This window comes from Lichenostomus cassidix, chromosome W (genome assembly GCF_008360975.1).
Source record: "Lichenostomus cassidix isolate B80296 chromosome W, HeHo_3.0, whole genome shotgun sequence".
Lineage (NCBI taxonomy): Eukaryota > Metazoa > Chordata > Aves > Passeriformes > Meliphagidae > Lichenostomus > Lichenostomus cassidix.
In genome coordinates this window covers 16,873,963-16,901,581 of record NC_139510.1, presented here as the reverse complement: position 1 = coordinate 16,901,581, position 27,619 = coordinate 16,873,963, and the positions used below count along the sequence as shown (strand labels likewise).

The 27,619-nt window shown below is 44.8% G+C and overlaps 1 long non-coding RNA gene across 1 annotated transcript in view; it reads right to left on the bottom strand.

Annotated features, from left to right (window-relative positions):
* LOC146425602 (uncharacterized) overlaps positions 1-27,619 on the bottom strand; it is a 143,000-nt gene that overhangs the window by 49,145 nt on the left and 66,236 nt on the right. The window contains exon 2 of the long non-coding RNA XR_014846602.1: positions 26,992-27,495. This is a non-coding gene — a long non-coding RNA (uncharacterized LOC146425602). The remainder of the gene's footprint in view (positions 1-26,991; positions 27,496-27,619) is intronic.

Sequence of the window (27,619 nt, the reverse complement as noted above, 5' to 3'; positions counted from 1 at the left end):
CCCTATGCACATATATTTATTAGCAAAGTGATCTACTAAGGCTTGTATTCCCCAATGAGTCTTTTCATGTAATCTCCGCAAAACCCGCAGAGCCATAGCTTTTGGTAGTACTTCCCTCCCATCTGTAAGGACCTACTTCTTTTCTGAATTCTGTGTCACCCCTGTTTGTCTAAGCTTTTGCTCCTCTAGCGTAGAAAAGCATAACAACTGAGGTCTCTGGGTTTGACCCTCTTCTTCATGTACATAACACCATTCCTTATGAGGATTATCGCATGTGCAAACCAGACCATCGCACCCAAAATCTTTCCAGCAAGCAAAGCAGGGGAATTTCTCTAAATCATCTTTACATGTTGCACAAAGCTTGCGTGGGTGTTTCTCGTGGAGAGAAAGCAAAGCAGCTCGTTTTGCTTCCTCATCTGCTAGGTTATTGCCTCTTGTAGTTAAACTTAACCCTTTTTGGTGCCCTTTAACATGTACTACAGCCAATTTAGTTGGTTGTCAGAGTGCCTTTAAGATTTCTTTAATGAGCCTCTCATGCACTAGTCCCTTACCCTGGGAGGTTATTAGGCCCCTTTCCTCCCAAATTTTTCCAAATGTATGTACTACTCCAAATGCATATTTGGAGTCAGTGTAGATGGTCCTTATGTCTTTTCCAATTATTTGTAAGGCTCGTAATACAGCATAAAGTTCACATGCCTGAGCTGACCAACTTGAGTTTAAGGGACCTGATTGGAGTACTTCCATGGTTTGTCCGTCAATGATGGCATAGCCGGACATACATTTATCCTCTACTACCCGTGAGGACCCGTCCACAAATAATTTAATGCCATCTTCTAATTCTTCATCTTCTAGGTCAGGCCTAATCTTTGTTTGTTCTTCTATGGTTTGGAGGCAACCATGTAATAGCACATTGCCGTCGGGTACTCCATACAAAAATTGGGCCGGATTTTGTACCGAGGTGGTTTCTAAAGTTAATTTAGGAGACGCAACCAGAATTCCTTCGTATTTAAGCAATCTGGCATCTGTGATCCATTTTTCTGCCTTTTGGGATAAAATACTCTGGATATCATGAGGGGAGACAACTCGCAGTTCTCCTCCAAAGGTTATTTTGAGGGCTTCCTCTACCATTAGTGATGCTGCAGCTACTACTTGGAGACAAGTAGGCCATCCCTTACTAATGGGAGTCTAACAATTTAGATAAATAGGCCACAGGCTTTTTACTACTGGCCCGGTCCTGAGCCAAAATACCAAATGCAGTCCCCTCTTCGGTATTCACAAATAAATGGAAGGGCTTGTGGATATCAGGCAAGCTTAACACGGGTGCATTGACCAATTCTTTTTTTTTTTCAGAGCCTGAAATCTTTCCTCATCTGCTGGAGACCATTTAAGGAGTCCATCATGGGCCAATTTTTCATATAGGAATTTGACCTTTTGGCTGTAATTCTCAATCCATTGTCTACAATAGCCAAATAATCCTAGTAATTGTCAAATTTGTCATTTTGTTTTGCTGTTCATTAAAGGCCTTAGTCATACTTTGTCCCCTAGGGACTGATTCTTTAATGCCTTGGACTATGATCGTCCGCAAGTCCTGCATGTGTGCCCGATTGTTTGGGTCTTGATTATTCCAATTGGGCCGCTGTAATGGCCACTTCACATCCCCAATCAGGCCCTGAGGATGGTTATTTTCCCAAATCCTCATACCGGCTGTTCTAATCATCCTTCTTTCTTCTGCCGTAAAGAGAAGCCCCAAAATAGACTGGAGTTCATCCCAGGTATAAATGTTAGGACCTAGGAATTGATCTACTCTCTCAGCAACCCCCAATGGATCTTCTAGAAGGTGACCCATTTCCTTTTTAAATTCTCTTATGTCCCCTGAATTTAAGGGAACTGCTATGTACCCTATACCAGGTGCCTGACCTCCCCCTGGTTGGTTTACCATCCCCATGCCAACCTCTCTGAGTGGATATAGACCATTACGCGCCCTGCTGCGTGTGATGTGTCTACTAGGCTGAGCAGGCTCCTCATCTTCAGACGATTGATTAGTGTCATCTTGAGGTAATAACGGGGCTGTTGGTGCATTCTGAGGTGGCGCCGGAGTTGGTGCTGGAGGTACATATGGAGGGGGCATTTCCTCTGAATTCCTTTTCTTAGGATCTTTTTGTTTTAACACAAAAAGTCCTGCCCCTCGTATCGGGGTAATCCAAAGGGCAGCATAATCACTTTCTTCCTGATTAAAAGGTTGTTTGGAATTTACATACAAATTTAAAGCTTGACACATAAAATCCTCAAACGACCCAAATACTGGTCAGTACAAAGGGTCGGTCTGTATCTGTTTTCCTCCCCAAACTACCATGCAATAATTTATCATTTTACTTTTACTCTTACCCCTCGTACGGGGGTCATCCGCCCAATATTTAATCAAAACCCCTAAGGGACTATCAGGCGGGATATCCGGGAGTTTTGTCTGGGGCTCCCCCCCCATGGATTCAGAGGGCTTGCTTTTCCTCTGACCCATCTTCCAGAGTGTTTTCAGTCACACACACACTCGCGTCTTCCCGGTCGTGGCCCAGTCCCTCGCGGGATGTGGGAACCGCACTACAAGGGAGTCCACATTCACTTTGCCAAGACTTTGGTGTCTCACACACCACACTCTGGGATAACCACCCCAACTGAATGGATACCCTGTGTTCTCTTAATCTGAACACATACTCACACATCCTGTGTCTTCGTCCGGAGCTTCGTGCACAAAGATTATGGGGTTTTCCTTTGACCAGTATCCGAATTTAGGTTCGTCAGTTAGGGTGTCGGAGAAGTACCCCCGCAGGGCCGTTGAAACAACGGGGCGCCTCCCAGTGAGGGGTCTCCAGTGAGGGACCCTATCCGAGTCACGGCACCATGTTGTCATAAATTGGGTCTCAATAAGTCAATCAGAGACAATTCCAATTCAGTAATTTGTAATTTATTCAAGCAAGCGTAACATAACGACGAGAGGGAACTCACGGCAGTCTCAATGTGAGATATAGAGTAAGCTCCATTTTATTTCACCAAACGAGAAACTTATATACTGTTACAGAAGTTACTAATTATAGCTACACACACACCTGCAGTCTGTTCTCACACATTCAGGGATCTTCCCGGTGACTCCCTTTTTCTTTCTCATAACACTTCTGACTCCCTATTCTTTCCCATGACATTCTTCCCACAGAACATTCTCAGGTAAACAAGCCACTGTAGCTTGTTAGGATTTTACTGAGGCCTGAGTATGCTGAGGCCCTGCTCAGGTATATTCAGTTAGCATAAGTTTTGCTGGAAAACTGCGTTTTCCAACACAAGCGGATACAGGTCAAAGCAGCGCTGGGCAGGCTAGGCAGGCTCCTTCGCTCTGCCTAAGACACACCGCGCAGAGGTTTGTGTGTGCCGAGGTTTTATGCAGTCCCTTTTTCCGGGCTACGTGTCATTTGCTGGAGATAAGGCTGTGTCTGCGTAGTCTGTTGCTGTTGCTAGAGGGTCCGCCGCTGCCTTCCGAAAGGTTGTAGTCATGTTCGCAGCCTGCCCTTCCTCCTAAACTTTGCAAGTTTTGTATAAGCCTTGTGTAAACAGGATGCTTAAGTTCTGCTTATGCCAGCAGGAGGTCTTTGGCCCGTGGGGGCCCTGTTTTCCTGTTGCGATTTAGAGAATCAATCCTTATCTATCACAACAATCACAGGTTGAGATAAAAACAATTTACTGGAAACAGCAATAAGAAAAGGAACAGTAACAGCAACAATATTGTTATAGAGGTTTGAGACCACGCCAATCGGTCTTAGTTCCAATGGGTAAAATTTTATTAATTACAGCAAGCAAAGCATAGGCAATTCAGCACTGGGCGACAGGGGGATCTCCGTCCCACCAACTGCCGCGCGGTTCTTGATTCGTAGTTTTCTTTTATGTGGTCTAACTTCCTGCTTCAGTAGTACTCTGCGCATGCTCTCCTGCTGTTGCCGGGGAGTTTAAGCGAAATTTCAACAGCGTGGCGATTTCTCTTCTGCTGATTTCTGCAAAAGACTGTTTTCTTAAGCAAACTTAAAGGTTAAGCAATATTAAGCAATTGCATGTTTTCTTAGGCAGGTGTAAAGGTTAAGGAATATGTAGCAGCCACCAAGCAGCCGTGCCTACGTATTCACATTCTAGATTTAATGGACAAACATTCTCCTTCACAATCCCCCCTTTCTTTTATGGTACATTTTTGTTTTGTTCATTAAATCTTTTAAGTTCCAGGCGACTCCATTCTAATTCATCCTCTTCTAGCTCTTCTTCTATATGTTCAGCTTTAATTATCATCAGATGGGCTGCTTCTAGCTGGTTTTTAACAAGTGTTATTAGACGATTAAAAATGCAAGGTCCAAACGTTAGGGCTAGGATTAACATAATTAGGGGTCCAGCAATGGTGGATAGTAAGGTTGTTAACCAGGGAAAAGATTGAAACCAATTTTTATACCATGCTTGTGTGGCCTCTCTCTCTTTTTTACGTTTTTCTAATCCTTTTCGTAGCTCTGCCATTGCATCTCGGGCTACTCCAGTATGGTCAGCATACACACAGCATTCTTCATTTAGAGCTACACATAACCCACCATCATGTGCGAACAAAATATCTAAACCCCTTCCATGTTGTAATACAACTTCAGATAGAGATCTTAGAGAGCTTTCTAACGCAGTAATTGAATTTTCAATTCTTGCAAGGTCTTCATCAACTGCTGTTCTTAATGCGGAAAACTCTTTTCCTTGTTGTACGAGGGAAGCTATACCAGTGCTAGCTCCAGTAGCTCCCAATGTTAATAAAGTGGCAATGGTTATAGTTGTGATCGGCTCTCTTTTCATTAAATGGTGTTCTGGTATCGTCTGATGATCCAGCACATATTCATTAGAGTGGTAAGTAAGTCGGGGAATAATCATGACTTGAATGCAATGATCTGTGGTTTTAAAAGCATTCAAGGGTATACACGGGGTGATTCCAACACTAACACAAACCCAATGTGCATTTTTTTCAGGTAACAACCATTTCGCTGGTTCTTGATTGTTAGGATTTTCCACAATTTTACTGCACAGACTCTGTTTTTCTTGTGGCACTTGACCAATGCAGGTGCCAGTTCCAGTTACTTGAGCTAGGGTGATTCCAGCTCTTATATTTAAGTCATTTCTCCATTTACACTGGGTTGGATTGCTGTCATTAGTTTTAGTTTCTCTTCCATTAATAGCAATAGCTTCATAAAAGGGTGGTTTAGAGCTATAACAAAGCCAGCACTGTTCTGTTAAGTTAGGATTAGTAGCATTTAAAGCATAGTAGCTATTTTTTACTAATCTCCATAGATTATTTGAATCTGCGATGTTAGTTTCTGGTAGCACATTCTGCGGATTGATTGCTGTGTTTGGACTTATAGGTTGTGGGTCTGGAAGAACTATTTCCTTTTTTATGTAAAAGAGGCCTTTAGGATCTTGACTGAGGCCATTTCCTGGTTCGTTATAGGGACTATTGCTTGGAATCCAAAGTCTAAATTCCCATTTTTTTCCAATTATCCACCCTGGATCATCAGGTTGTTCCACATGTATATCTGCAAATTGACAAGGAACTCCATTCTGTTCTTCTAAACCTCTCCTGGCATATGGGTTATAGGCAGAAGGTCCCTTGTTATATCTAGGTGGTTTGCACCCGTATGGTCCCCACCAGACTGTGATATATTGATCTTTTCCTGCTCTTGGAGAATAAACTGAGTTTATAGTTTCACATCTGTACTCTGCACAGTACGAATTTTGTTTGACACACCAAATCTGGCCTCTCTTAGTGTCTGCTGGGTTTGGATTAGGGCACATGTAAAAGGCTCTTGGTCCTACCCATCCTTTTGCTTGTGTTTCTGGGTTTTCACAGGCTGAGTAATTGACCATGTCACACGAGGTGACGGTGAAAACTGGGGCTCCTACCATAATGTAGGTGTGTATTATGGTAGGTTTATCTAACCTGCCTAGTGTCCACTTAAACGGTTGGTGTGGGTGGTGTGAGAGTGTCAAGGTTGCATTATTCTCAGCTGGTATTCCTATGATTAGTAATAGGATTAGAACCTGGAGTTTGTAGCTTTTCCATTTAAGGTGGAGGCATACATTTATGTTATTGTTTCTCTTCTTTGTCGTCCCACCCCGTTTATTGCCAATTGTGTGGCATCTCGGCCTCCATGACCCCTTGATCCCAAGAGAGTTTCTCTCTCCGATATCGTCGCCTCTGCCTCGCCCGTCGGCTTGGTTGCTGCAAGTCACGGGGAGAGCCATCTTCTCGGCAGCAAGCGTCTCTATCAGGAGGATCAAGATAACCCTTTTTCTGGGACCTTGCTGTGTAAGCAGACCAATTATGCTGTTTAATTGGCGGGGCAAAGCAGTCTATCCAGGATATACTGCGTCGGCAAGCTCCAGCCACTATGTTGACAACAAAGGGAGCGGGCTCGTTAGGATGATAGCAATATAACAAGGGATTTACGCCAAAGACATAAATATCCCACCACTTCTTACCTCGAAATTCAATTTCCCCTCGAGCAACCAGAAGTTTTAGAGCCCAATTTGTTTGTTCCCGTTGCGCCCTCCAACTAGGACTGCAAACACCTCGAGGGGGATATCCTCCACCACAATGGGTCCACCACTTCTCCTTACAGACTAAGCAAACGTAACACACAAAAGGGTAGCAACCTATGCAACTAGGATTATTACATTCAATTCTCACATCATCTGTGTAAATATTCCCTTCTTCATCTTTAAATAGTTCTGCAGTTAAGCGTCTTACTCGTAGCTTGAGAGTCCTAGGGAGTTTTTCTCCACGCGTTGGGATATAAGAGGTGCAGAATGATTTATGCCAGCAGGATATATGGGAATGGGAATACCAACAATGGGAAGCTTGGAGATAGCTCATAAGCAGGCGGTTCTTTTAAGTTTTTGCCAGTTTCAATTTTAGGTCCCCTGGGGCACTTGTTATTTTTCACTCCTGTAGCCGCACTGGTCCTTTGATGCGACTAGCGTGTGTCCACCCTCTTTCTGCTGTTCGTACCGCAGTGTTGGTAGTCAACAGTACTTGGAAGGGTCCCTCCCAACGGGATTGCAAGGTGGTTTCTTTCCAGGATTTGACGAGGACCCAATCTCCCGGTTTTACCTGGTGTAAGGTAATATCGAGTGGAGGTCTTTGGGTTAATAGGCCTTTGTTCCATAGCTCTTGTCTGTATTTCATTAATTCCTTAATATAAATCTGGATGTTTTTGTCTAGGATCCCAGGGTGTTCCTTTGGGATGCCTAGGTCATATGGCATTCCATATAACATTTCAAAGGGAGATATCCCAACATCTGTTCTGGGTTGTGTTCTAATATTTAAGAGGGCGAGGGGTATACATTTTACCCACGAGAGATTAGTTTCAATAGTTAATTTAGCCAAGTGTTTTTTTAATTTTCCATTTATTCGTTCTACTCTTCCCGAACTCTGGGGGTGCCATGGGGTATGTTGTTCCCACCTTATTCCCAATGCTTCTGCTAGATTCCTTATTATTTTGGATGTAAAATGAGGTCCCTGATCGGAATCTATTGCCTCAGTTACGCCATACCTAGGAATTATGTGTTCTAGCAGTGTCTTAATTACGGCTTGAGCCGTTGCTCTGGTAGTGGGGAATGCCTCTACATAATGTGTTAAATGATCTACAATAACGAGCACATATTTATATCTACCAGATTTCGGGAATTCAGTGAAATCAATTTGGACCCTCGAAAATGGTCTGATCGCTAGGGGTCTCCTTCCCATCGGCAATTTCCTTTGTACCGCTCGATTAACTTTCAGACATATAGAACATCCCTGTGTAATTTGTTTTGCCAAATCGTGCAGTCCCATGCACATATACTTTGTAGCAAAGTGATCCACTAGAGCTTGGCTTCCCCAGTGAGTTTTCTGGTGTATTTGAGCTAGTATCTGGAAAGCTATTGACTTAGGTATCATTTCTCTTCCGTCAGGCAAACGCCACTTTCCCTCCGCATTTTTAACTATTCCCATTTCCTGCATTTTCTGTTCCTCTTTTGGTGTGAAAAGGGGGCTTTCTGTCTTATCTTGATCTAGTTCCTGTTTTTCCCCTCGCTTCAATGTTAGAATCCTGAGCACAGCCTGTTTGGCCTCCTGATCTGCTGCATTGTTACCTCTCGTTCTGTAGTCAGTTCCCCTCTGGTGACCCCTAATGTGTACTACCGCTATTTTCTTTGGTTTTCTCAGGGCAGTTAATATCTTCTTTACTAGTTCTTGATGTATCAGATTCTTTCCTTGTGAGTTTCTTAGGCCTCTTTCTTCCCAAATTTTTCCAAAGGTATGTATTATCCCATAACTATACTTAGAATCTGTATAAATAGTCCCCTCTTTTCCTTGTAATCTTTTTAGTGCCTGTAAAACCGCATACAGCTCGCAGGCTTGGGCAGACCAGGAGCTATTTAATGGTCCTGATTCTAAAACATTCAAGGTTTTCCCGTCTATGAGTGCATATCCTGATTTTCTCTTCCCCTCTACCACCCTAGAGGATCCATCTACAAAAATTCTTTCACCTTCGTTTAATTCCTCTTCTTCCAAGTCAGGTCTTATTTTTGTTTGTTCTTCTATTGTTTTCAAACAGTCATGTACCAGCCTGACATGCTCAGGTTCCCCGTACAAAAACTGTGCGGGGTTTTGGAGGGTTGTGGTTTCCAAAGTTAGGTTGGGGGCTTCTAGCAAAATTCCCTCATACTTCAAAAGACGGGAGTCTGAAATCCATTTTTCTGCTTTTTGTTGGAGGACACTTCTGATATTATGCGGTGTGAGTACCTTTAGATTGCTGTTGAAGGTTATTTTCCTCGCCTCCTCAACTAAGAGGGCGCATCCCACTATTGCTTGCAGGCAAGTGGGCCATCCCTGACTCACAGGGTCCAATAACTTGGATAGATAGCCTACCGGTTTCTTCCTCCCCGCCCAGTCTTGGGTTAGAACCCCATAGACTGTGCCATTATCTATGTTAACAAACAGAAAGAAAGGTCTTTTTAGATCAGGGAGACTTAGCACGGGAGCATTGGCAAGGTCTTCCCGTATTTTCTGTAATTTCTCCTCATCTTGCTCATCCCATTTAACCAGTCCATCAGTAACAAGCTTTTTGTATAAGAATTTTACCTTACTGCTATAATTTTCAATCCATTGTCTACAATATCCCAGTAATCCCAAAATCTGCCTTATTTGTCTCTTGTTTCCAGGTGGCGGGAGAGACAGTATTCCTTGTATCCGCTCGGGATCTATTTTCTTTTCTCCTTTTCTGATATAATGCCCCAGATATTTAACTTCTTCTTCTACAAATTGAAGTTTTGCTTTTGATACCTTCAGTCCCTTCAGCCCTAAGAAGTTTAACAACTTGATACTCTCTGCTCTAACCACATCTTCTTTTTCCCCAGCTATCAGCAAATCATCTACATATTGTATTAATGTGACACCAGGATCTGGTTGATATTCCTGTAAGAGTTGTTCTAATGCTTATCCAAATAAATTTGGGCTTTCTGTAAATCCTTGGGGAAGAACTGTCCACCTGAGTTGTTGCTTTCGGTTAGTGTCTGGATCTTCCCATTCAAATGCAAAATAATCACGACATGATTTATCTAAAGGACAAGCCCAGAAGGCGTCTTTGAGATCAATCACACTGTACCACAAATTCTCGGGGCCTAATTTACTCAGTAGAGTGTAAGGATTAGCAACCACGGGGAATCGAGAGATTGTTCTTTTATTTATTTCTCTTAAGTCATGCGCCAGCCGATACGTCCCATTTGGTTTCTTTACAGGTAATATAGGAGTATTAAATGGGGACATACATGGCTCTAATAACCCTTGGGTAATCAATCTCTCTATTTCTGGTTTCAACCCCCTCCTGCCCTCTAGTGAAAGGGGGTATTGTTTAACCTTTACCGGGATTTCCGGGTTTTTTATGTTCACAGTGAAAGGGGGTATTCTTAATTGCCTTACACTTTCAGGAGTATACCAGACTTCAGGATTAATCTTTTGTTCATCCTCGATTCTAAGAGGACAAAGTCGAATCTGAATTTCTTTATTCTTTACCTCTAAAGTTATACCTAATTCCACAATTAAATCTCGCCCCAAGAGATTGTATTCCGCTTCCGGTACTATCAAAAAGTCTCCCACCCCAATTTTTGTGTCGGTTTCTATAATGACCCCCTTAACAATTCCCACCTTAAATGGTTCCCCTTTGGCACCTATAACGGACGCCGTGTCCTTAGATAATTTATACCCGGAAGGAAGTTTTTGCATAGTAGATCTTTCAGCCCCTGAATCAACCAAAAATTCTAATTCTTCAGAAAGGGGACCTACCCAAAGTTTTATCAAGGGCTCCTGATGTTTACGGGTCCCCAAGAAATAGAGCCCCTGACCCCCCTAATCTTCCTTAAACATCTTCTCATCTTGCATTCTCTGCCTACAATCTTTCTTCAGATGTCCCTTCTTCCCACAGTAAAAACAAGTTCTCTCCTCCCTTTGGTCTCCGATCTCCTGCCCCATCCTGCTTCTTGGGGGTAGACCCCGGGGCATCCGCCTCTCTTTTTTATCTAACTCCCTACTTTCCCGTACCGCTGCTACCATCATTCTCACTTGTCTCTTATGGCTCTCTTCTTCCCTCCTTACATATACCTTTTGGGCTTCCCGGAGCAGCTCATCTAATCCTCTATCTTGCCAATTCTCAATCTTTTCAAGCTTCTTTCTAATATCCTCCCAAGATTTTGCTACAAACTGTGTTTTCAACAATGCCTGACCCAGTTGTGTCTCAGGATCTAATCCTGAGTATAACTGCAAGTTTTTTCGCAGTCTCTCTAACCACTCAGTGGGGGTTTCTTCTTTCTTCTGTCTCTCATTAAATGCTTTGTTAATGTTCTGGCCCCGTGGGACTGCTTCCCTAATTCCCTGAATTATTATTGTTCGCAAATCTTGCATATGTACCCTATGGTTTTCATTTTGGTGGTCCCACTGAGGCCTTTGCAAGGGCCACTTGACATCGGCTAAAGGTCCCTGGGCATGCTGGGCATCCCAAACACGCATCCCTGCACGCCTAATCATATTCTTTTCCTCAACAGTAAATAATATGTTCAAAATGGACTGCAATTCGTCCCAGGTGTATATGTTAGGTCCCAGGAATTGATCTACTTTTTCAGCTACTCCTAATGGATCTTCCAATATATTGCCCATTTCCTTTTTGAAATCTCTTACATCCCCTGAATTAAGGGGGACAGAGATAAATCCCATTTGCAGATTGGGACCTCCCATGGGCATTTCCCTTAAGGGAAATAATAAATTATGTTGCCGAGCTCTTCCCCGTGTCAGGGGTCCGTGATTATAAGCTTCCTGATCCTGATCTATCTCAGGTTGTGGCGGGGGAGGTGCTACTGGTGGTGGTAGTGCATATGGTGGGGGTCCCACAGGGATTTCTTCTTTCCTCCGGTGTTTTAGTTTTTGTTTCTCTGAATCTACCTCTGAGAGTTTGAAAACTCGGACCTCTGATTCCCCCCGGGTGAGTCACCCAGACTGCTGCATAATCACTTTCTTCTTGATTGAAAGAAGTTTTAGAATTCACCCAGATGTTTAATTTCTGTTGCACCCAGTCTTCACTAGAGCCGAACTTTGGCCACCATACTGCTTTGTCAATTTTCTGCCCTCCCCAGACTTTAACACAATAATAAATCATTTTTGCTTTGTCCTTATCCCCTGTCCCGGGATAATACTTCCAGTTTTCCAGCATAAACCCTAGTGGGGAGTTTCTAGGTACTGGGGGGCGTTTCACGGGTTGAGGAGGCTTGCTCTTCCTCTGTCCCATCTTCCGGAGTGCCTTCAGTCGCACGGGGGCTCACTCGCTTCCCCTGTTTCGTGGCCCACGCCCTCGCGGGCAGTAGGAACCGCACTACTGAGGGTCCACACTCGCTTGGGAAATCCGGCTGCCGGTTCCCTTCTCACTCACACACAAATCCCCCACTCGTTGCACTCCGGGATCCCCTACCCCCACCGAACGGATACCCCTGCGCAACGGGCAGTTACTCACGCGTCCTGCGTCTTCGTCCGGACTTTTGTGCACAAAATTTACAGGGTCGACCGGTTCGTCCTTGCCTTTTGCTCTGAATTTCGGATCGTCAGATAGAGAGGAGCGACAAGCAGGGAGCTGAGGCCGCCAGTATCGGCGGGGCGCCTCCTCGAGACCCTCACGTAATCGCTGGATTCTCTATCCGAGTCGCGGCATCAGAACTGTTATAGAGGTTTGAGACCACGCCAATCAGTCTTAGTTCCAATGGGTAAAATTTTATTAATTACAGCAAGCAAAGCATAGGCAATTCAGCGCTGGGCGACAGGGGGATCTCCGTCCCACCAACTGCCGCGCGGTTCTTGATTCGTAGTTTTCTTTTATGTGGTCTAACTTCCTGCTTCGGTAGTACTCTGCGCATGCTCTCCTGCTGTTGCCGGGGAGTTTAAGCGAAATTTCAACAGCGTGGCGATTTCTCTTCTGCTGATTTCTGCAAAAGACTGTTTTCTTAAGCAAACTTAAAGGTTAAGCAATATTAAGCAATTGCATGTTTTCTTAGGCAGGTGTAAAGGTTAAGGAATATCTAGCAGCCACCAAGCAGCCGTGCCTACGTATCCACATTCTAGATTTAATGGACAAACATTCTCCTTCACAATATTAATAACAAAAGCATACAAGAGAGGCAAGCGATTCACATGCTCACCCCTGTACCACCAACAGAGCCTGACAATACCCAACCGCCCTCACACTACCCCTACCCAGAAGGGATCCCTTCTCCCATTCCCAGAAAATTACCCTGAGGTGGTATAGAATAACCTCATGGTCCTAGCCGTGCCCCTCTTGCACAACAGGGTTTTCCCACTTCATTAAAACAGTTTTAAATAAACAGTGATGAGTAAGGGTTTTTTAGGGGGAAATTGTCCTTCTTAAACCATGGGGGTTTGCTGCCCCAGGAGGAGGGCAGCTGTGAGCCCTGAGGGGTTTCCAGGTGCTCTCTGCATCCCTCTGGGCTCAGCTGGAGCCATTTTAGGTCAGTGATGCCCCAATGGCTAAGTTCTGTCAGTAAGTAGGCCATCAGCACAATAGGCCACTGTGTTAACTACGGGAATGGGGATGGAGACAAGTCCCTGCAATCCTCTGCTTTGGGCCTGATTTCATGTGTGTTTCCCACATGTGCCACGGCCAGGGGTGCAGAAGGATGCATGGCAGGTTGTCCTCCATGTATGTGCTCCATGAGCATGTTCTGCTGGAGGGGAGTGGGGCTGTGGCCAGGAGAGCAGCATTTGCTAGCTGCTGGCTGCAGGCACACGTGCCCATGTTTTGTGCATGTGAGCGTGTGTGGCTGCACACCTGTTTGCATGTATGCATGTGTGTGTGTATGTAGGTGTGCCTCTAGCTGCACATGTACATGGGACTGTATGTAGTGTGTGCATTCTGACACACATGCATGTGCCAGAGTATGCATGTGCATGTGTGCCAGTGCCCATGTATGTGCACATGTGCTGGTATAGGCATATGCATCTGTATGCATGTGCACCTGTGTCTATGTGTGCAGTACATGTGTTCACATGCATGTGTCCACTTGTGCATGTGTGCACACGCATGCGCACATGACCCTGTGTTTGCACACACGCACATCTGTGTACCTGCGCTCGCTCCACCTTCCGCCCTCCTGCCGTTCCCCATTGGCCGGTGCGTCGGCCGGAGGAGCGTGTCGCGGCGGCGGGGGGCAGTGGCGGCAGGCGCCTTTGTGTGCCGGCGGAGCGGGCGGTCCCTACCCGTCGCACGCAAGCCGCAGCATGGTCCTTATGGACATCGCTTACCTGGTGCTGCCCGTCTTCGGCTCCGAGCGCAACAGAGATACCTCGCTGTGAGCGGGGGCCTCGGGTTTGCGTCCCGGGGCCACTCCACGTGAGGAGGGCGGTGTGTGAGGGCGGAGACCGTTGCAGCGGCCAAACGCATATGGCTTTTCGCCGCCCCGCCCTGCTCCTCCCGCTGGGCTCGTTCCATACCGTGTGACCCCCGGCAGGAGAAGTAGCGCGGTCCACCTCCCCCTCCTCTCGCCCCCTCAAGTCCTCTCAGCAATGCCCGTTGTGGGGGTCTACTCTTCCCGTCTCCCGGGGCCACACCGGCGCCCGCTGCTTGCCCCGCTCCCACCTGCCCCTCCAGTTTCTGTTTCAGTAGATTCATTTTCCTTTTATTATTATTTCAATTTTGTTTTAATTTTTAATTTAACCCACCCACTCCTCCCTCCTCTCTCACCGTGTAGCGTAGCCACCAGGCCATCCCAGCATAGCTGTAGATGTTAACAGCCATTTTTGTACCTCCATCATGTGTAGCTGAGTACATTGCACTGTAAATTCCTGTTAAGTTGGGTCGTCGGGTGCATAGTCTCTTTGGGGCGGCCAAGTGCCCACAAATTGCAGCCAAAAACCCTTAAAAAAAAGATTAAATTGAGGAGGGGAAATCCAGCAAGGAAACGCAATTAGCCTTAATTCCAAAAATCAAATTGGAATATTTGAAGAGTGAAATCTGTGGTTAAACAGGGGCTAAAATACCTCCCAAAAGCTGCTGGTTGGCCAGTCACCCGCAAAGTGGTACAGCAACACTGTTCCTCCTGCAGTGACACCGCTGCTAAAGGCTGTCCCTCGTTGGTACTGATAGGGAAGATGTGTGTTAATGTCTTTACAAACAATTCTATGGGTGAAGGTATGGGTGTTAACGTCTTTGAAATGGGTCTCAATGTCTCTATTAACTTCATGCAGCAGGTTTGTTACAGAGCCCAGACAGCCTAACTCCTGAAACAGACAAGTGGGTCTGCACAAGCTTGAGTCTCTGAACTTTGGGGTAACAGGTTCAAGGGGGGATGTGGTAGGCGGTTTGGGAAGGCTGTACCTTCCTAGTACTTCAGCCAATGGAGAAAGGAAGAGGGCAACATGTGGCCATGAGTGTAGGATAAAAGGAAGCTGCACCCTCCAAAACCTCGAGAGAGAAAACCTCGCAGGCATGTGTCCCAGTGAGCTCTTTATTCGAATAAAGTTGCAGGACTCCTCTGTCTCCTTTATGGACACTGGCTTTTTATAGCGTAATTTTCTGTACAGTGCTCGCCCACCCATCGGCTCTCCCCACCGGCTCCATGCTCCATCCCACCTGGCCCCAGCAGCCACAAGTGTCCCATCACCACACCCCTGACGTGGCCAACACCCGGCTCTAAAACTGGATTGAGAGAAGACACGACTGGCAAAATAGTTTTCCATTAAACAGGGGTAACTTTTTTTTCTGCTGTGCTAAATTACTTCCTGTTCTTATTTTGTGGGTAATTTTCTGTACTGAATAACATTTGGTTGTGTATCTTCACCTTTTTCTTGTACTAAAACTAAAGTATGGTCTATTTTTTTATATTACCTAATTTCTGATGTAAATCTCTCTGTAGAGACATACCCTGCTGAAATGTAACATGCTATAGCCTATACATCTGTTCAGTATACATTGCTTTTGTTCTGTTGCGTGTACATAGCATGGTGGGCTTTGCCTTTCTGCATTGTGTGCATGATGACATTGTTACACACAATTCCACTAATACTAATATAAAATCTCCCAATAAAGAAACCAGATTTTCTATATTAACCTAGTGTGCTTTTTCTACTGCTATTTTCCCATTTATTGTTCTATCCTGCTGTTTAGATTTTTTCCTTGCTTTCCCCCATTGTGAGGTTTGAGCGATTAGATTTCTTCCCCTAGAGTGCAACGTCCTGGGAATGTCTTTTTATCCCATCCCATCCCATCCCATCCCATCCCATCCCATTGTGAGAAACGAAGCTCACTAATGTAAAATTTTAAACATTTATTAACAAAAAGACAATAGGGGACAAAACCAAAAACTCATTCCACAAAGTAGAGGGAACAGCACTAGGTGCTTAACCACTGACACGGGGTAGCTAGAGACACACCTTCTGGCTAGGGGATACAGATTTTATAACCCCCTAACCCCGCCTCCTTAAGGTGCTCCGATTGGCTTGTTGTCTTCAGTCCTCATTGGCTCGTCGTTTTTAGGGTCTTCTGATAGGTTAGCTGCTTGTCCAGCTATCCCCTTATGCTAATTAACACCCACTTCTCTCTCCTTTCTTAACAAAAGTTTTAACAGGAACATATAACAATCAGAGGTAACCATAACATTTAACAATTAACCATAACAAATCAACAGAGGTAATCATAACATATACACAACCATTAACAATTAACCATAACAAATCCCTCATAACCCTTTACAAAAGCCAACTCCATAACCTCATTTACCTCACTGATAATACTATCTTTGTTTTTTTTCTTGCTCTTTTTGTTTTGTGTCTGGGATGGTCGCTGCCCCCCCTTCACCCCCTTCCCCCCCCCTGGCTCCAGAATCTCACTATAGGTGGTGTAATAAATTACAATCAGTTTAGTTCACGAACTGTTTGAAAAAGGTGATAAGTCTTAAAATTGCCTTTCCTTTTATTTTTCTTTTTTCTTTCTTTCTTTTTTTTTGCTGTTATAAAAACGAATCTTGTTAGGAACCCTGCCCAACCCCCATGAGGCAGATACAAAGGAATTTGGCTCAGGGGCCATAAAAAACCTCCCCCTGTGCAGCCCCTATGAGGCAGATACAAAAGGAATGTGGTTCAGGGGTCCATAAAAACCTCCCCCTGTGCAACCCCCACGGAGAGACCATCCCAGGAGGCCCAGTAACCATCACCCAACGCAGAGCACACCAGCCTAAGACATCTCAACAGCCAATCAAGGATTCATGAAGAGACGCCAATCAAGACATACGGGGGGAGTGGGGTACTAAAGGGTTATAAAATTCAGTTCTCTGTGGGCCAGCGGCGCGGTGCATAGAGATATGCTTGAATCTCTGCCCATCCAGCGCTGACTTGACTGATATCCGCTTGCTTTTAATTAATAAATTTTTTTTTAATTGGATCTACGTCTCTGATTGGATAATGAGGCTAAATTGATAACAAATTTTGGTGCCGTGACTCGGATAGGGAAATTCCTCTGGAGTTCCCCAAAGGGAGGCGCCCCGTCGTGATTTGACGGCCTGGAGGGGACACTCCACTGGCACCCCTAACCGACGAACCCAAATTTCGGATATCAGCCAAGGGTTCAAGGCCCCTGAAATTCCGTGCACAGAAGCCACAAGACGCCGGACAGCGGAGTGTGAGTATCGGTTGAGATACAGAGACACACACGGCGTGGGTGGTTGGGGTGGTTTTCCCGGAGTGCAGCGTGTGAGACGTCCATATGCGGACGAAGTGATTGGGACTCTCCAGTAGTGCAGTTCCTGTTCCCCGCGAGGGGTCAGGTCACGACCGAGAGAAAGCGAGTGTTGTGTTGTTGGTGCGTGTGAGGGCACTCCGGAAGATGGGACAGAGGGACAGCAAGCCTTCTGCCTCCATGAAGAAAAAAATGGGAGACTCCCAGGGATTCCCCCTGACAGTCCGTTAGGCATACAGCTGAAATATTGGGCTGATGATCCCCGGACCCAGGGGAAGAGTAAAAATAAAATGATTAACTATTGTGTAGCAATTTGGGGAGGAAGACAGATTAGGGCAGACTCCTTATATTGGCCGGTCTTTGGATCCGACGAGGAATCTCTATGTCAAGCCCTAAATCTCTGGGTTAACAGCAAAAGACCATTTAACCCAGAGGAGAGCGACTATGCGGCTCTTTGGCTCCCTTACGAGAGGGGGGGTGGGAGTGTTTGTGCTCCAAAGAAAAGACAAAAGAAAGAAACTTGTTGATACACCCCCACCATATGCACCACCACCTCCTGCAGCTCCACCACAGCGGGAGGCGGGAGGAACTCCCCCACCACAGCGGGAGGGGGGAGGTGCGGCTTTGTTACATCAGGAAAAGGGGGGTATAGCTCCGTCAGCCCGAGGAGAGGGAGACAGCCTGACTCCGGGGGGAGGTGCTGAGCCATCGTCTCCTGGGAAACGGGAAAGTCCCTTATCTGAGTATGAGGTCAACACTCTGCAGGGTCCGATTACCCAGAGCAGAGCTCAAAATTTATACCCTCTAAGGGAAGTGGCTATGGGGATGGTAAACCAAGAGGGGCGTGGCCAGGTACCGGGCATAGGGTATGTAGAAGTTCCTCTGAACTCCATGGATGTCCGTGAATTTAAAAAGATATGGGGCATCTTTTAGAAGATCCACTTGGGGTAGCAGAGCGAGTGGATCAATTCCTAGGTCATAGTCTCTATACATGGGATGAGTTACAATCAATTTTGGGGATACTTTTCACCATAGAAGAGAGACGCATGATCCGAATCGCAGGCATGCGTATTTGGGAAAACCAGCACCCACAGGGTCCCATGGGTGATATAAAGTGGCCTTTGCAAAGGCCCAAGTGGGACAATCAAAACCCACAAGATCGGGCTAACATGCAGGACTTGAGAGCTATTATAATTCAAGGAATAAAGGAGGCTGTGCCTAGAGGGCAAAATATGCACAAAGCCTTTAATGAGAATCAAAGGAAGGATGAGGATCCAACCACCTGGTTGGAAAGGCTAAGGAAAAACTTGCAATTATATTCTGGAATAGATCCTGATAATCCGGCAGGCCAAACCCTTTTAAAAGTGCAGTTTGTGTCAAAGGGATGGCCTGACATTCGGAGAAAATTGGAGAAGTTAGAAAATTGGCAAGAGAGAGGGTTAGATGAATTGTTAAGGGAGGCACAGAAAGTGTATGTGAGAAGGGAAGAGGAAAGTTATAAAAGGCAAGCCAGAGTGATGGCCGCGGTGGTGAGGAGTGAACAAGGAAATGCAAGAAGGCAAGAAAAGGAAAGTCAGCTTCTTCGGTCTGAGAGCTTGCGGGCTGAGAGAGAGTTTCACCCCCCCCAGAGAAGGGAAGGAAGAGATATGAGTAAAGTTGTGTGTTTTTATTGTCAGAAACCGGGGCATGTGAAAAGAAATTGCAGGCAGTGGATTTTGAATTACAGCCAAAGAGTAAAATTTCTATACGAAAAGCTAACTCATGAGGGCTTGCTAAAATGGACAGAGCAAGATGATGAAGCTTTTCAAGTTTTAAAACAAGAATTAATTAATGCTCCTGTGCTAAACCTCCCAGATTTAACAAGGCCTTTCTGTCTGTTTGTAAATGTAGATGAGGGCACAGTGTATGGGGTGCTAACTCAGGATTGGGCTGGGAGCAAAAAGCCTGTGGCTTATCTGTCTAAACTATTGGACCCAGTGAGTAAAGGGTGGCCCACTTGCTTACAGACAGTAGCTGCAGCCGCTCTGATGGTGGGGGAGACAATAAAAATCACCTTTGGAAGTGAGATCCGGGTATTTTCACCACATGACATAAGGGGGATTCTAGCCCAAAAAGCAGACAAATGGATTACTGATGCCAGGTTACTAAAGTATGAAGGAATGTTAGTGGCATCACCTAAACTGACTTTAGAAACCACATCTCTCCAAAATCCGGCACAATTTCTATATGGAACCCCCTCCACAGAACCACTGACACATAATTGCCTTCGAACTATAGAAGAACAAGCAAAAATTAGGCCTGACCTCGAAGAGGAAGCACTTGGGGAGGGCAGAGAACTCTATATAGATGGGTCTGCCAGGGTGGTAGAAGGAAAGAGAAAATCAGGCTATGCAGTGAGTGGTGAAGGCTTTGAAGTACTTCAGTCAGGACCCTTAAGTCCTGCTTGGTCAGCGCAGGCTTGTGAGTTATATGCCTTGCTGCAGGCATTAAAAATCCTGGGCTCCAGTAAGGGAACAATTTATACGGATTCTAAATATGCTTTTGGGGTAATACACACCTTTGGAAAAATATGGGAAGAAAGAGGCTTGATTACATCTCGGGGAAAAGAACTAATCCATGAACAGCTAATTAAAGAGATCCTAAAAACAGCCAGGAAACCAGAGCGATTGGCTGTGGTACATATAAAAGGGCACCAAAAGGGGATTAGTAAAACTATCCGGGGTAATAACATAGCCGACCAGGAAGCCAAACGTGCAGCTTTACTAAATATAAGAATTGTGAGTAAGCCTGGTGACCCCTGGAGACATCCCCGGTTAAGTTGTGAGAGCTGCAAACAAGATCCCGAAAGTGAACCCTGTTATTCCTGTCTAAAGGAATTAGACCCAATGGATGCATTTGTGTGTAGCTGCTACAATCCTTACAGAAACTATTGCTATGCTTGTAATACAGATACTGAAGATCATGAGAAACTTGCCTACAACCCTTACTGTAGAGACATAGAATATGTTGTGCCAAAATTACTAACATTTACTATAAAAGAAAAAGAGAAACTAACACAAACGGGAGCAATTGAAAATCCAGAAGGGAAATGGATGCTGGCTGATGGGAGGGAGATCTTACCCAAGAGCATGGCACTTCGGGTATTAAAGAAATTACATGAGAAAACACACTGGGGAACACAAGCCTTGGTGGACCACTTTGCCAATAAATATATGTGTCTAGGGGTGTACAACCTAGCTAAACAGATAACTATGGGGTGTATAACCTGTCAAAGAGTAAACAAACAGCATTTGAGAAAAGCAGTCCCAGGGGGAAGGGAGTTGGCTCATCGTCCATTTTCACATGTGCAAGTAGATTTTACTGATTTACCCCAAGTGGGACGATATAAGCACTTGCTTGTTATTGTAGACCACCTAACCCACTTTGTGGAGGCCATTCCTGCAACTAGAGCCACGGCACAAACTGTTACTAAAACTTTATTGGAACACATAATTCCCAGGTATGGGTTAATTGAAGTCATAGACTCAGACAGAGGACCACATTTTGTCTCTAAAGTATCTAAATTAGTTGCAGATGCATTGGGAATCCGTTGGGAATATCACACACCTTGGCACCCACAAAGTTCGGGGAGGGTAGAGCGTATGAATGGAGAAATAAAAAAAAACAATTAACTAAATTAATGCTTGAAACAAAAATGAGCTGGGTAAAGTGCTTACCGCTAGCTTTATTAAACATCAGGACACAGCCTCGCTCAGATGTAGGAGCGTCTCCATTTGAAATGTTGTATGGAATGCCCTTTGATGCAGAAATCCCTGCAGATCATCCTAAAATCTCTGATGCTCATTTACAAGCTTATATTAATCAGTTGTTTAAACGGAGAGAAAAACTACGACAAAAGGGCTTGGTAGTTCAAAGACCTCCCCTCTGGATACCAATACACAAACTTCAAGTGGGAGACGAGGTACTAATAAAATCATGGAAAGAATCCACACTAACCCCTCAATGGGAGGGACCTTATGTTGTCTTACTCACCACAGAGTCTGCCATACGAACTGCTGAGAAAGGGTGGACTCACGCCAGCCGTGTGAAGAAGTTCACCCGAGACCCGACGTGGCAGATCATCCCATCGCAACGGCCTGAGGACTTAAAGCTAAGGCTTAAGAAGCAATAAGCTTCCTATAACTCACATGAATCTTGTCAACATTCATTTAAAGAAGCCTGCTTACAGTTATAGATCTGGATATGCTCTTAGCCTATATGCACAAGATTATGTGGTTAAACGTTATGATACTAATTGTGATTGTTATCCTTTTGTGTGCTTTGTTTGCAAGGTATGTAATGAAAAGTGGTGGATCCATTGCAGAAAAGAGAGACCCCCATCAGGGGTTTGTCTCCCTTGCTATAAAGCAGAAAGAGCTGAGACAATGCAAATGTTATAATTGGCACCTATCATGGGCAGATTGGAAAAGGGGTCTAAAGAATGGTGGGAGACCTTCGCCCATGGCATTCACCCCGACTTGTACTGTTATCACTCCGATAAACCCAGACCCATGGTGGCCGAGCTTGTTAAGAGCGAATGCAGAGTCAAACTTGCGCACTTACCCTGCTCGGAAGGAGCAGTCAAACACACAAACTGGATTAGTTACCAGAACAGCTGGAAGCAGCGGCACAGGTGCTTCACAGAGGTGTATCCTTGCTGCTGAGAAGATAGATACCCCTGTGGCTGGAAGCAACCCAGTCGACAGGCGAAGCAGAAGTGAGAAACCAAATGTGAGAATGCAACCTGGAAATAAGACTCTGAACTTCCTTTTCACGAAACGGAGTGAACCGGGGTATTTGCCAATCAAATTGGAGAATAATCTGACATTGTTTAAAATATCAAAGGCAGTGAGATCCTCCACTCAAGCCTTGCAAATATATTATGTGTTACTGATAATAGCCTGTTCCATGCCATGTAGCAATGCAGCCTTGACACTCTCACACCACCCACACCAACCATTTAAGTAGGACACTAGGCAGGTTAGACAAATCTACTGTAATACAAACCCACATTATGGTAGGAGCCCCAGTTTTCACCGTCACCTCGTGTGACATGGTTGATTACTCACCCTGTGAAAACCCAGAAACACGAGCAAAAGGATGGGTGGGACCAAGAGCCTTTTACATGTGCCCTAATCCAAATCCAGCAGACACTAAGAGGGGCCAGATTTGGTGTGTCAAACAAAATTCGTACTGTGCATGGTACAGATGTGAAACTATAAACTCAGTTTATTCTCCAAGAGCCGGAAAAGATCAATTTATCACAGTCTGGTGGGGACCATACGGGTGCAAACCACCTAGATATAACAAGGGACCTTCTGCCTATAATCCATATGCCAGGAGAGGTTTAGAAGAACAGAAGGGAGTTCCTTGTCAATTTGCAGATATACATGTGGAACAACCCGATGATCCAGGGTGGATAATTGGAAAAAAATGGGAGTTTAGACTTTGGATTCCAAGCAATAGTCCCATTAACGAACCGGGAAATGGTCTCAGTCACGATCCGAAAAGCTTCTTTTACATAAAAAAAGAAATAGTCCTTCCAGACCCACAACCTATAAGTCCAAACACAGCAATCAATCCACGGAATATGCTACCAGAAACTAACATCACAGATTCAGATAATCTATGGAAATTAGTAAAAAATAACTACTATGCTTTAAATGCTACTAATCCTAACTTAACAGAACATTGCTGGCTTTGTTATAGCTCTAAACCACCCTTTTATGAAGCTATTGCTATTGATGGAAGAGAGACTAAAACCAATGACAGCAATCCTACCCAGTGTAAATGGAGAAGTGATTTAAATATAAGAACTGGAATCACCTTAGCACAAGTAACTGGAACTGGCACCTGCATCGGTCGAGTGCCACAAGAAAAACAAAGCCTGTGCAGTAAAATTGTGGAAAATCCTAACAATCAACAACCAGCTAGATGGTTGTTACCTGCAAAAAATGCACATTGGGTTTGTGCCAGTGTTGGAGTCACCCCATGCATACCCTCGAATGCTTTTAAAACCACGGATCATTGCATTCAAGTCATGATTATTCCCCGACTTACTTACCACTCTAATGAATATGTGCTGGATCATCACATGATACCAGAACACCCTATAATAAAAAGAGAGCCAATCACAGCTATAACCATTGCCACTTTATTAACATTGGGAGCTACTGGAGCTAGCACTGGTATAGCTTCCCTCGTACAACAAGGAAAAGAGTTTTCCGCACTAAGAACAGCAGTTGATGAGGACCTTGTAAAAATCGAAAGTTCTATTACTGCGTTAGAAAGTTCTCTAAGATCTCTGTCTGAAGTTGTATTACAACACGGAAGGGGTTTAGAGGTTTTGTTCGCACATGAGGGTGGATTGTGTGTAGCTCTAAATGAAGAATGCTGTGTGTATGCTAACCATACTGGAGTAGCCCGAGATGCAATGGCAGAGCTACGAAAAGGACTAGAAAAGCGTAAACGAGAAAGAGAGGCCACACAAGCATGGTATGAAAATTGGTTCCAATCTTTTCCCTGGTTAACAACCTTACTATCCACCATTGCTGGACCCCTAATTATGTTAATCCTAGCCCTAACGTTTGGACCTTGCATTTTTAATCGTTTAATTACACTTGTTAAAAACCGTTTAGAAGCAGCACATCTATTGCCTATTACAATACAGTATGAGGACATTCCAGTTAATGAAGATTCGGCTCTCGAAGATGAAGATGACTTATAAACAAGTTAGTCATCACTGTCAGAGCCTAGATTATCATCCAGACAAATTCGTGAACTAAATGAACATGAGAGAGGGGGGATTGTAATAAATTACAATCAGTTTAGTTCACGAACTGTTTGAAAAAGGTGATAAGTCTTAAAATTGCCTTTCCTTTTATTTTTCTTTTTTTCTTTCTTTCTTTCTTTCTTTTTTTGCTGTTATAAAAACGAATCTTGTTAGGAACCCTGCCCAACCCCCATGAGGCAGATACAAAGGAATTTGGCTCAGGGGCCATAAAAAACCTCCCCCTGTGCAGCCCCTATGAGGCAGATACAAAAGGAATGTGGTTCAGGGGTCCATAAAAACCTCCCCCTGTGCAACCCCCACGGAGAGACCATCCCAGGAGGCCCAGTAACCATCACCCAACGCAGAGCACACCAGCCTAAGACGTCTCAACAGCCAATCAAGGATTCATGAAGAGACGCCAATCAAGACATACGGGGGGAGTGGGGTACTAAAGGGTTATAAAATTCAGTTCTCTGTGGGCCAGCGGCGCGGTGCATAGAGATATGCTTGAATCTCTGCCCGTCCAGCGCTGACTTGACTGATATCCGCTTGCTTTTAATTAATAAATTTTTTTTTAATTGGATCTACGTCTCTGATTGGATAATGAGGCTAAATTGATAACAGGTGGGACCCAGCCCAGGATTTCCTGCGAGAGTTGGGGGGAGAGGAGGGGAGCTCTGCCCTTTCCAGCCACGCGGTCGATTCGACTAGCCAGGCAGAAGGGTGTCTCTGAGCAGAGATACTGTTGCACGTCGGGTTTGCCTGTTTATTTTTGTTTCTTTCTGCTTCGGCACTGTGACTGGGCTTGCTGGCTCGTTTTTCTCTGCCTGTCTGCTGTTTTTGGAGCCCAGAGCCAGTGCATGCCAAGCCTGGACCACGGTACCCCTGTCCCCTCCCGGGAGCAGCCCCACTTCTGCACAGCCTTGTGATAAATACATATCATAATATTGGCTTTTTGCAAATATTAAAATGGATACTATGTGTATAATTTTAATTCTTTTTACAAAGGTAGCCTTGCTGTGAAAAAATAGCTGTGTAATGATGACTAATGCCTTTCTTTTTGTTGCTAGCTAAGCTTAGGCATAGTAGTGAAATAGTTGTTATAGTTTTGTTTGAATGCTTGAATTGCCTGCTTGAACTGGATAACATCCAAAGAACAGACCCTGCCACTGACATTCCAACTATCAGCACCTGTCGTCTGCAGAAACTACAATCTGGGAGTGATAACAGAATCAATTAAAGAGGACTGCGCATGCTCCGAGGAGGCATATCCAAGGAGGAGCTAGGCTAAGCAGTTCCTGGAACATGCAAACTAGTTTGGAGAAAAGTTTGAATATGCATAATTGTTTATGAATATGCATTAGGCTGAAGGGTATGTAAAGGGTGTCTCTGTCCATACCAGGTGTGCTTTTTGGCTGAATGCCAAGCACCCAGTGCTGTGCTTTTGCTTTATATCTGTCCCCTATTGTCTTTTATTAAACTTTTAAATCCTAACAGGAGATTGAACCTCGTTTTTCACAGCCGGACCCAGGGACCAGCCACCGCCAGTGACCTCTCCAGGGAGAGGTTCTCTGCTCAACTCCTGCCATTTTTCTGTTACTGCTCTGGGTTTTTTGCTACTTTTTCACCCAACACCCTGTGTCTGCCGAGATGCCTGCAACTCCTGCTACAGCTGTGGAGTTCCTGCTACTTCTTGCTTGCTATCTTGGGTGAGCCAGTCCTGCGGTTCCAGCTTGCTGCTCTGAGGTCCCTGTTACAGCAAATTTTCCGCCATCCAGCTCGCCTGCCATTGCCGCGTGAGAGAGAGCTGACCTCACGCCACAGCGCCCCCTGCAGCCACGGGGGAATCATCGCACCTGCCCTGCATGGCCGGGAGCCCAACAGTGCCTCTGCCAGCTGTGACCATAACTGCACCAAAGGGGAAGGTGCCTGACAGCCCAGAGCAGGCTCTTACTGGGTTTCTGGTTTTGTTTGCTGTTGCTGCCATGGTTGTTGTTTGTTTGCCTTGTTATATTATACATACTAGTAAAGAACGGTTATTCCTTTTCCCATATCCTTGCCTGAAAGCCCCTTAATTTCAAAGTTATAATAATTTGGAGGAAAGGGGGTCATATTCTCCATTCCAAGGGAGGCTTATGGCTTCCTCAGCAGACACCTGTCTTTCTAACCGAGACATGCAGATATGGGGGCTTTCAAATAATTTTTTTTTCATCCTATCCCATATCTAGCCTGAGCATTAGTCTGTGTGTACATACTCCCTAGACACACAGTCCATATTACTGTTGTGTCAATTCAGAAATGTTTTACCACAGAATAGCAAAAAAGTGTATAAATCCAAGCCCTCGTTCATAATTAAAAAAAAAAAAAAGAGGAAGGGTCTGCTGCTTATTTCATTCTAGTTACAACATTACACATTCCTTAACAGATTAATACCAAAATGAGAGGGATGACCTCCAGATAGATGGAGGAAATTATTTCTTTTTTGTAACTGATTAACAAGAATGAATATGGGAAAAAGAAACCCTCTGATTTATTAGCTGTATATTTAAACATATGTATATATCTTGCTGTGGTGGTTTTGATTGGCCCAAAACATCAGTAAAGTATTTTTAACATCTAGGAGAAATTTGGACCCCTCAGAAGCTGTTGTGGTAGGCCCAGGAAAGTGTCTGAGGGGTGGGGAGTGGCACAAAGATGGCTCCTGTGTATCCTGAGTGAAAGTTCTGGAAGTTTTTTCATCAAGTCCAGCAGAGCCAATCTCTGATGGCTCTGAAGGTGATAACCATGCTGCCGGCCAAGTTTGGGCCAATTAGAAGTGCTAGTTATGCCTCTGTGAAAACATATTTAAGAAAAAATCAAAACAAGGTATGTTGGGGAAGATGAAATAGGAAAGCCTTATAAATATGATTACCTGGCAAAAGATGCTGAGAATATGGAAAATATAAGCGAGATTGAGATGAAGACAAGCTTTGAGTTAATGAACAACTAGAAAACAATGGTACAGCCGACTGGAGGTAATCCCCCTTCTTGATGAAACAATACCCTCTGCCTGCAGGCAGGTCCAAGGGTCAAACAGACCCTGCTCGCTTGGCAGAGGGTCCAAAAAGCAGTTTTTAGGGTTTAAAATATAACGCCGTATGGTAATGCGATGATTCTTATAGGTTGTATGTAAATGTTGTAGGATTTGTAGCTTGTTCTAGATTGGTTAATGACAATTAGAATATTCAACACAGAAGATGATTTACTGTAAATGGCAGCTCGCTCTCTTTTGGCATCGATCTCTCTCTCTCTTGCTTCCCTGACCTGCTTCGGGCTGCGTGGCAGCCCCTGGCAGGTCTCCTACACCCACACCCTTTCACAATAAACCTCCATGCTCTAAGACATGACTTCAGAGATCTCTCGTCTCCATCCCGTCCTCGTAACCAAATCCTACAGAATTAAATCCTACAAAGGTAGGCATGCACTTCTTTGTAGTTGGAGGAGGTGGAGG